Source organism: Saccoglossus kowalevskii, chromosome 1, assembly GCF_978046115.1.
Source record: "Saccoglossus kowalevskii chromosome 1, keSacKowa6.1, whole genome shotgun sequence".
NCBI classification, from domain to species: Eukaryota; Metazoa; Hemichordata; class Enteropneusta; family Harrimaniidae; genus Saccoglossus; species Saccoglossus kowalevskii.
Genome location: NC_140641.1, coordinates 17,700,251 through 17,710,752, shown reverse-complemented (window position 1 = coordinate 17,710,752; position 10,502 = coordinate 17,700,251).

Sequence of the window (10,502 nt, the reverse complement as noted above, 5' to 3'; positions counted from 1 at the left end):
CAAATGCTTTCATATTTCCAGCAATGATACGTTGGATGGTCAGATTTGTTAAACTGGTGTCAAAATAAGCAAATTTGGATTTTTAGTGAACATTTTTCTCATTTTTGGTAAAAAATGTTATTTTTGACAACTGGTTCAAAACCGTAAGCCCTATTTACAGAGAGCTTTCAACTAAATATAAAACATAATACAGCTTTAAAGTATACTTTGAATATGTAATAGCACAAGTGAGTTAAGTAACTGGTATTTTTGATGAAAAATGCGATGATTATTCTGCTTATATCAGGTCCCTTAAATTGCACACATAATAATTTGGACGGTCATTATAAATAGAACATTGATACAGTCATTAGAAACAACTTTTAGATTTTCTCAGCTTATTTCAGAAGTCACCACATATATGGCACAACAATTGATCTTGCATTCAGCAATGTCTTATGTAAAACTGGAGTACATTTGTAATTGACTCTTTCATACCTGATCATAAGATTATTACTGCACAGATTTATTGAACATTACATATATGTACAACGTATCAGGAAAGATAACATTTCAAAAACATGACCACAATTTTCAAACAAAAACATATTTTTTTTTTCTCGACCATTTCTCAGGTTTTTGCACATCCATGATTTCTTAAGTTTAGCCTCAATGATGTTTGTCCAATGAAATGCACTATCCTTATGAACACTATAAAAGTTCATAATTGCAACTGCAAGCAACTGTAACTCAAGTGCAATGTTCTCTAAATGACTGACTATGAATATTACAACCACAATGCCACTTCACTGATTCTTGTTCCATGATAATGAAGACAGCGGACCTATTTCGACCGTCAGGTCGCTTGGTTTTCAGTAGATTAATGATTTATTTCACAGCACAAATCATCACTGTGTACATGGTATGCTATCAAATCACATATGCAATCTATAAACGACAACCATTACAAGTTCTGAATATTATGGTAACATCCATGTGAAATATAGGAATCTGAGTCTTTGATTTGCACAGAAGATCTGAAGTTTGTGGACTCCTAGTGATACGTCACTCAAAATAGGGAATACTATATAATAGCTTGTGTTGCATGCTCGTTGAATTATGTTTCTTTATTATTTTACCTTTTGATCTTAAAAATTATATTATGTTGTTCCTGATAATAAAATCAACGAAGATCCCATAAATTTGCATGCACAAAGTTTCTTAAAAGTGGGAATAAATATAACCACAGTTTGGCAGTGCCATATTTACAATTAAATAATTGTATTTAATGTATTCATGGTCATTAAAGCGTTGCTGCGCATTCCCTGTAAACAAATGTGTATTTTACACGTATTGTGTATGTCATGAGTTCCATATTGATTAGGACAAGTAGTAGTTTGACCAATCATTTTCATAAACAGATTAAACAGCAAATACAGTGTTTATGTTAGCAACATATTTCTTAAGAACATTTCCCATCATTTCCAATGCTACTACCAGTACTGCAGAATTTACAGTTGATGGAAAATGTTACTGATATTAAAATATACAATCAATACAGTTTTTCTCTATTGGTGCATTAAAATTGTTGTTCTCTATTTCTTTTCTCTAATTTTTTTGGAGTATAAAGAAAACTGGTATTTTTTTTTTTACAAAATTGACCATCACATTAAATGTTTGCAGTTTTCCCCATAGACCACCATGTAAACTGAAAAAGGGTGTATAGTAATGAAACATTTTATTTAGCCATTTCTGAATACAGTCTTGAAAATGTATTGGTCACCCTTAATTTCTTTGCAAATGAATTTATTCACTGATTTCACCTCAAATTTGGTTGTTTTCCAGACTTTTACAAAATTGTTATATAGGCTTGTACATATGACTTACATATGAACATCCATTTGTGATACAGACTTATTTAACATGGACAAACAGTGGCAATTTTAGTGTTAAAAATACATCAAAATTCCCTGTTTTGGCCATTTCAGAAACAGATCTTGGTAATGCATAGACTGATTACATTCAAACTTGGTACAATGAAAACGAATGGGACCTTGATGCACGAGACATGCAGATATAATTAAAAATGGCTTACTGGTGGCCATTTTGTTTTACCAAATACAGTTCCAGGTCTCTATATTGGAAACACTGGAATGGTCAAGTTCAAACTTTATATAAACACTATACAACATGTGCTACTACTTGATTCAAGATTTAGTACTAAAAATGCATTAAACTTATTTAAATTGGCCTTTCTGAACTAATATTGAACCTTGATGCGCGTCCTTTCCTTTTGATTTAACAAATATAATTCTGGTTCCATATCTTGAAAGTACTTGGATAGTTAACCTGAAACTTTAAACATGCACACAACTCGGGATGCATATTTTTTATTCATATTTGTTTTTTATTTGTTTTTTTTATTTTTAGAATAGTGTGTTTTCTTTTTTGTTTTTTTTTAAATTATAGTTTTTAAATTTCTTTTTGTAAGACCCTTTTTATTCTTCCCTGAGGATTTTATTCATCTAATAAATATTATTAAGATGACTGCAGAAGGCCCCTTCTTGGATGGATTTTGTTTTTTATGCAATGACTTAAACTTCATAACCAATGAGGACTGTATAACTTGTTAATAGTATTTTTGGGCAGGCAATACAGTAAAACTTGGGTTTTATCTATTTATAGCAGTTTAATTGTACCACAATAAGTCAAAGGTGACATTGTACACTCTTTGCCCAAAAACAATGTTTCTGGCCAAATTATTTTTTCAAAATTGATGCATTTCTTTACTACCATGGCCAACTACAAAAAAAAACATTTGACATGTAATCTTTGACTGATGTGCATGGTGATCTGAAACATTATTTTGTTTTGTTGAGCTTAAACTATATATAAATCTTAAAAAACATGGCTAAGAAAACAGAAATTCTGTGGAACCACAGATAAATCATCCTTGTATATATCATGTGTGTTTGACATTCTGAGTGCATGCTTTTCTAGTTTGTATGTTACATTAGTATAGGAAAATGCAGAAAGTATTTGGTGTCCCTTGATGCCCTATTTTCACAGGTTCGTACAGAGTCCTGTCAGGAGCACTAGTGCATATAGAGATAGTCACACAGTGTTATAATGAAGACATTGCACACTAGACCTGATTAACCTATTTAACAAGTTTATAATTCCATAGTTTGTAATAAAATGTTGAGATGACGATGACATAAGTATCCACCACATTCCAGTATATTACTTACATGCACTGTAGGCAACTTTAATACAATTATGAGGGTATTAGTGACAACTGATTTTCATTGATGTCAGTTCAAATTTAAATAGCTAATTATTGCTACTGCAGAACTGACACTTGCCATATTAGTCATCTAGAAGGCAGCACATTTACAGTTTTCAATTTTTTTGGAAAATTATCTTTACCTACTTAAGATACTTGATGAAATTTGTGGTGCAAATTTTCACTGGCCCTTTAAATTAGTTGCTCATAATTGTGGATGTACAGTTATTTATATTTTGTGGACACAAATCTCAATTGTCAGTTTTGCGCCTATAATGTCACACAAATCATATGGACATTCAGAACCAAGTTTATTTAATATGGAATAACACTGCAACCATTTACAATTATTATAAAACAAATTGTGTTTTATTAGAGAACCTATATAATATAACTGAGGATGCTGATAAAGAATGCCATATTTTTTCCTTTATATTCTTTAGAACAAGCTGTATGGAAACCAACATTACTGCACTGTATACTGGATATAATATAAATTAATGCTGGCTAACCTGGAATTATCAACATTGTATAGATGTGGGTGCAACGTCAGGACAGACATTTTGCCAGATTATTTCAGTTTATAATGAAAATATTTTTTTGATAATCATTTTATAAGCTATTTTCATTTGTTAACTTGAGTCTCGAGTCCAGGAAATAATTCCCTTTCTTCGATGGGTTAAATAAAGTGACACTGAAACATTACAATGAAAAGAAATTGTTTCAGATGATATTTAAATGTTTTTCATATTAAAAGTGCTGATAATACCATGAACTAACAAACATTCATTGTCAGCTGGCTACACATGAAGTTTCATGCAATACATAACCCCCAAAATAGCTTACTGCGGAAGCACCCAACACTGTTCTGTACACTGTTCTAATACATTTGGAGTTATTGCTATATACCGGTACTGATAGAAAATTGCGTATTTCTAAAGATGCAATACAGTACAATTTATTAACTCATAACAACCTACTGAAGGAGGTTAAAGGTTACAACAACAACAAAAATTACAGAAAAAAAATTAATCAAATTACAATGGCTAATAGTTTAAAGACAACCAAAATCAGACTAAAAACAGAATAAAAGTTAGTAACGGAAATATATAATAAAGTAAAATAAAACACCAAAAAAAAACTATAAACTGAATATAAAAACAAAAACCCAATGAATAGGTGTAAAAAAAAATAAAAGAAAAAGTCAATGACTAAGTACCAGGGGTAGGTGCTGCTGTCTAATAGCAAAGCTGTATTTCAGATATTGTGCCAGAGGAATTGCTAAGTTATTATTTGACATTATTTTTATGAATTTATTTTCAGGTGTGAGATTAGTAAAGTCAGGAATAATCTTTTTAGCTTCATTGTATAAAACGACCCTCTCTTTACTATATACTGGGCATATTATGAGGAAGTGATGTTCATCTTCAATATCATTTTTATTACACAATTTGCAGATTCTGTCGCTACTTTTGATTCTGTTTTGTCTTTCTTTTTCAATTTCTAAACTGTGATTGCTCAGTCTGAATTTAGTTAGGGTACTTTTCAGTTCTTTATTTTTTAGCTTAATTAAGTAGTTTTTCAAAATGAAGTTTGTTTTAAATTTTTTGTAAGTCCTCAGTTTGTTTTTTGTATTAGTGTTTTGTCTGTTATCATCATTAATTGAGTTAATCCAATGCTTTATAAATACATTTTTTATTTTATCGTATATCCGTGACATTTGTGACGATTTTAGCTCATTATTGTCAATATCTGATAGTGTTGTATTTGTAGATTTAAATACAGTTATTATTATTATGCGTCTTATATCTACTTCAAACAAAAGTAGCCGCTATTCATGATGAGAACTGGAAAACCAACTGTAACTTGGGTAGCTGGTAAACTGACCTAGCTGATGACAAACCACTATCAAAAAAACTTTCGACCCCCATGTAGCCACGTACGGCCGTCAGCTATATGAACTGTACTCCGTCTACAAATGTTCATCTGCCGACACGTTATTGGACTTTCCCACCCACGATGACAACCAATAAATCGTGTTTGTGATATCTGGCCTGATTACACCCAGCAGCACAAGCTCTAAATCAGGGTCATATATTGCAGATTTGTATTTGAACAAATAATCGTGCATGGGCATCCTGTCTTCTAAGCTTTGTGAAAGCATAAGGTTTTGAAAGCATTGTGCATATTTACAACTTTCTAGCATTTCACACGTAATGCGCCATATACTGTAAAAGGATCAATTGTTCACCGGGTTTTAATTTGGCTTATTTCGCTGAATGAAAAATGCGCTAAATTAAAACCCAGTGAATATGTAAAATTTAGCATAGAATACATTATCTAAATGACAAAACCGTGAATTTAAAACCCACTTAATATACCTGAAATGGTAAATCAGCGAAATTTAAACCAAGTGAAAATTAGTCATTTTACAGTATGTGTATCGATGTCGCCATGCCAACGTTTCGTTTCGTCCTAGTTGTGATATTTATCTGTAAATGTCAGACCATTGGTCTGAGGTTCATCGCAGACTCTATTTGAAAGGCTGCGGTTGAGGTTTCATGTTGATCCGTCGAAAATCGCAGTTACTTATCACACAACAAAAACTTATTAGTTACGACAATATTTTCTTAACATTTTATGGAAACAATTCGTAGTGTGCATAAACCTTAAAGAAACATAATAGACAAAACAGTAAATTTTAATATTACTTGTTCGTGCTGTTTTTCAGCACTGCGAACGAAAATGAAAGATTACAACAATTAGCACATATGGCTGGAAGTTACATTTGCTCCGTTGTGTAGACAGGTTTCAACATTTCATCAGATAATACAATTTATATCCAATCATCTAGAACAAACTTTTCTAGAGAACACACGCGCACAAAGATTTTGTGGTCTCGTATTGGGGGGGGGGGGGTCACAGTAATATAAACAAGGATACATTTTGTCGAGATATTCAAATCAGTCGCTATTATGATTTACAGAGGCGGCGGAATGAAATATCCCATGGAGGGGCGAGATCTGCTCATCACCCCTCGCTTACTAGGAGGACCCAGGGGTATACTCTTCCTTGAATTTTGAAATCTAGACCCTCTACAACCTAAGCTATTTCCTTCATTTTGAGGGGCAAATTGTGCTGACACAAAAGGTTTCAGCTTGATTTTCGAGTGGCGGCATATTTTACGTGCCCCTGAAGTGGTTCTCGTTTTTAGAATATTAGAAATAAGTATCGGTCTTATTTCTGATCAAGATGGGTATGAATATCGGTAGTATTTTCCCAATTTGGTGTATTTATGGTTCCGTATATGAGCGAATATCTCCACCTCAGATTCCGGCCTCATATCCCTAGGTAACTGTTTTATTCGAAATAAACAGTGAGGACAGAAATGGTACTTTGGTATAAACATGGGTATAGATTTTGCCACTATCCAGTTATAAAATTGGCCACACTTTTGAGCACTCAGGGGCACTTCCCTACCCAGCTATGTATCAACTGCCCCCCCCCCCCGCGTGCATGCCCGTGAATGTGGTTATGCAATAGAAAGTAATGTCTACACGTAGGTAGGGTTATTAAAATCGAGAAAACAAAATACGGGTATATTTTTTCCGACATATAAGATAAACGGAAAAGAGGTTACTAATCAATCTTCAAGTTTTACATTTTTGTAATTTCTTCTGTGAATCTCTCCGGCGAACCTACCAGCGAATCTCCGGTAAGGTATACTTAGTAGTACGTGACGTTCAGAATTCCCCCGCCCCTGAATAATCGCGAAGAACAGACTGGCGTGTTAACTGCATAAATATGTATAATTTCCTTCCTGAATACAGAACTTAGTTGATCTAATCGTTAAGGCGTATGATACATTTTGATGTGAGTTAATTTGTAATGAATAGTTCAGCCAAACACTGAATTATATCATGATGGTGGTATGATGAATTATATTTTTTTTCAAAATGATATTTCTGGATTTCATAGAAGTATATTTTTATTTTTTGGCCGGCTAATGTTGGATGTGCAAACCTCATTCGGGAACATGTATATTCGGTGTTTAGAATAAAGATGGGCAAAATGCTAACAGGGCAATCGTTTTTATTGATGTGTTGAAATTACGCCAATAGGGTATGCTTTTGATGTTTTTGTTAATTGAATGTTTTTGTTGTTGTTGTTGTTGTTGTTGTTTTTAAAAAAATGTGTACGTATTTGAAATTTATTTAAAAAGCTGAAGAACCCTTGTATCATCAGAGGGACTGTGCATCATCATAAGAATAGCGGATTTTGCAAGGAATAATGTTTACTTGCTCTCTTGACTGAACACTTAAAACCCAGAGTAAAGAATAAACTTTATAAAATAGTCGGATGGTTGAGATCATATACTAGTATCACATGGATATGTGTAGTATAGTCAGATGGTTGAGGTGATATACTAGTATCACATGGATATGTGTAGTTGTAGTCGGATAGTTGGGTGATATACTAGTATCACATGGATATGTGTAGTTGTAGTCGGATAGTTGGGTGATATACTAGTATCACATGGATATGTGTAGTTGTAGTTGGATGGTTGGGTGATATACTAGTATCACGTGGATATGTGTAGTTGTAGTTGGATGGTTGGGTGATATACTAGTATCACATGGATATGTGTAGTTGTAGTTGGATGGTTGGGTGATATACTAGTATCACATGGATATGTGTAGTTGTAGTTGGATGGTTGGGTGATATACTAGTATCACGTGGATATGTGTAGTTGTAGTTGGATGGTTGGGTGATATACTAGTATCACATGGATATGTGTAGTATAGTCAGATGGTTGAGGTTATATACTAGTATCACGTGGATATGTGTAGTTGTAGTCGGATAGTTGGGTGATATACTAGTATCACATGGATATGTGTAGTTGTAGTCGGATAGTTGGGTGATATACTAGTATCACATGGATATGTGTAGTTGTAGTCGGATAGTTGGGTGATATACTAGTATCACATGGATATGTGTAGTTGTAGTTGGATGGTTGGGTGATATACTAGTATCACGTGGATATGTGTAGTTGTAGTTGGATGGTTGGGTGATATACTAGTATCACATGGATATGTGTAGTTGTAGTTGGATGGTTGGGTGATATACTAGTATCACGTGGATATGTGTAGTTGTAGTTGGATGGTTGGGGGATATACTAGTATCACATGGATATGTGTAGTTGTAGTAGGATGGTTGAGGTGATATACTGGTATCACATGGATATGTGTAGTTGTAGTTGGATGGTTGGGTGATATACTAGTATCACATGGATATGTGTAGTTGTAGTTGGATGGTTGGGTGATATACTAGTATCACATGGATATGTGTAGTTGTAGTTGGATGGTTGGGTGATATACTAGTATCACATGGATATGTGTAGTTGTAGTTGGATGGTTGGGTGATATACTAGTATCACATGGATATGTGTAGTTGTAGTTGGATGGTTGGGTGATATACTAGTATCACATGGATATGTGTAGTTGTAGTCGGATGGTTGAGGTGATCTACTAGTATCACATGGATATGTGTAGTATATTCAGATGGTTGAGATGATATACTAGTATCACATGGATATGTGTAGTTGTAGTTGGATGGTTGGGTGATATACTAGTATCACATGGATATGTGTAGTTGTAGTTGGATGGTTGGGTGATATACTAGTATCACATGGATATGTGTAGTTGTAGTTGGATGGTTGGGTGATATACTAGTATCACATGGATATGTGTAGTTGTAGTTGGATGGTTGGGTGATATACTAGTATCACATGGATATGTGTAGTTGTAGTCGGATGGTTGAGGTGATCTACTAGTATCACATGGATATGTGTATTATATTCAGATGGTTGAGATGATATACTAGTATCACATGGATATGTGTAGTTGTAGTTGGATGGTTGGGTGATATACTAGTATCACATGTATATGTGTAATTGTAGTCGGATAGTTGGGTGATATACTAGTATCACATGGATATGTGTAGTTGTAGTTGGATGGTTGGGTGATATACTAGTATCACATGGATATGTGTAGTTGTAGTCGGATAGTTGGGTGATATACTAGTATCACGTGGATATGTGTAGTGTAGTCAGATGGTTGAGGTTATATACTAGTATCACATGGATATGTGTAGTTGTAGTTGGATGGTTGGGTGATATACTAGTATCACATGGATATGTGTAGTTGTAGTTGGATGGTTGGGTGATATACTAGTATCACATGGATATGTGTAGTTGTAGTCGGATAGTTGGGTGATATACTAGTATCACATTGATATGTGTAGTTGTAGTTGGATGGTTGGGTGATATACTAGTATCACATGGATATGTGTAGTTGTAGTCGGATGGTTGAGATGATATACTAGTATCACATGGATATGTGTAGTTGTAGTCGGATGGTTGAGATGATATACTAGTATCACATGGATGTATGTAGTTGTAGTCGGATGGTTGGTGATATACTATACTAGTATCACATGGATATGTGTAGTTGTAGTCGGATGGTTGAGATCATACACTAGTATCACATGGATATATGTAGTTGTAGTCGGAAGGTTGAGACGATATACTAGTATCACATGGATATGTGTAGTTGTAGTTGGATGGTTGGGTGATATACTAGTATCACATGGATATGTGTAGTATAGTCAGATGGTTGAGGTGATATACTGGTATCACATGAATATGTGTAGTTGTAGTCGGATGGTTGAGGTGAAATACTAGTATCACGTGGATATGTGTAGTTGTAGTTGGATGGTTGAGACGATATACTAGTATCACGTGGATATGTGTAGTTGTAGTCGGATGGTTGAGGAGATATACTGGTATCACATGAATATGTGTAGTTGTAGTCGGATGGTTGAGGTGAAATACTAGTATCACGTGGATATGTGTAGTTGTAGTTGGATGGTTGGGTGATATACTAGTATCACATGGATATGTGTAGTTGTAGTCGGATGGTTGGGTGATATACTAGTATCACATGGATATGTGTAGTTGTAGTTGGATGGTTGGGTGATATACTAGTATCACGTGGATATGTGTAGTTGTAGTCGGATGGTTGAGGAGATATACTGGTATCACATGAATATGTGTAGTTGTAGTCGGATGGTTGAGGTGAAATACTAGTATCACGTGGATATGTGTAGTTGTAGTTGGATGGTTGGGTGATATACTAGTATCACATGGATATGTGTAGTTGTAGTCGGATGGTTGGGT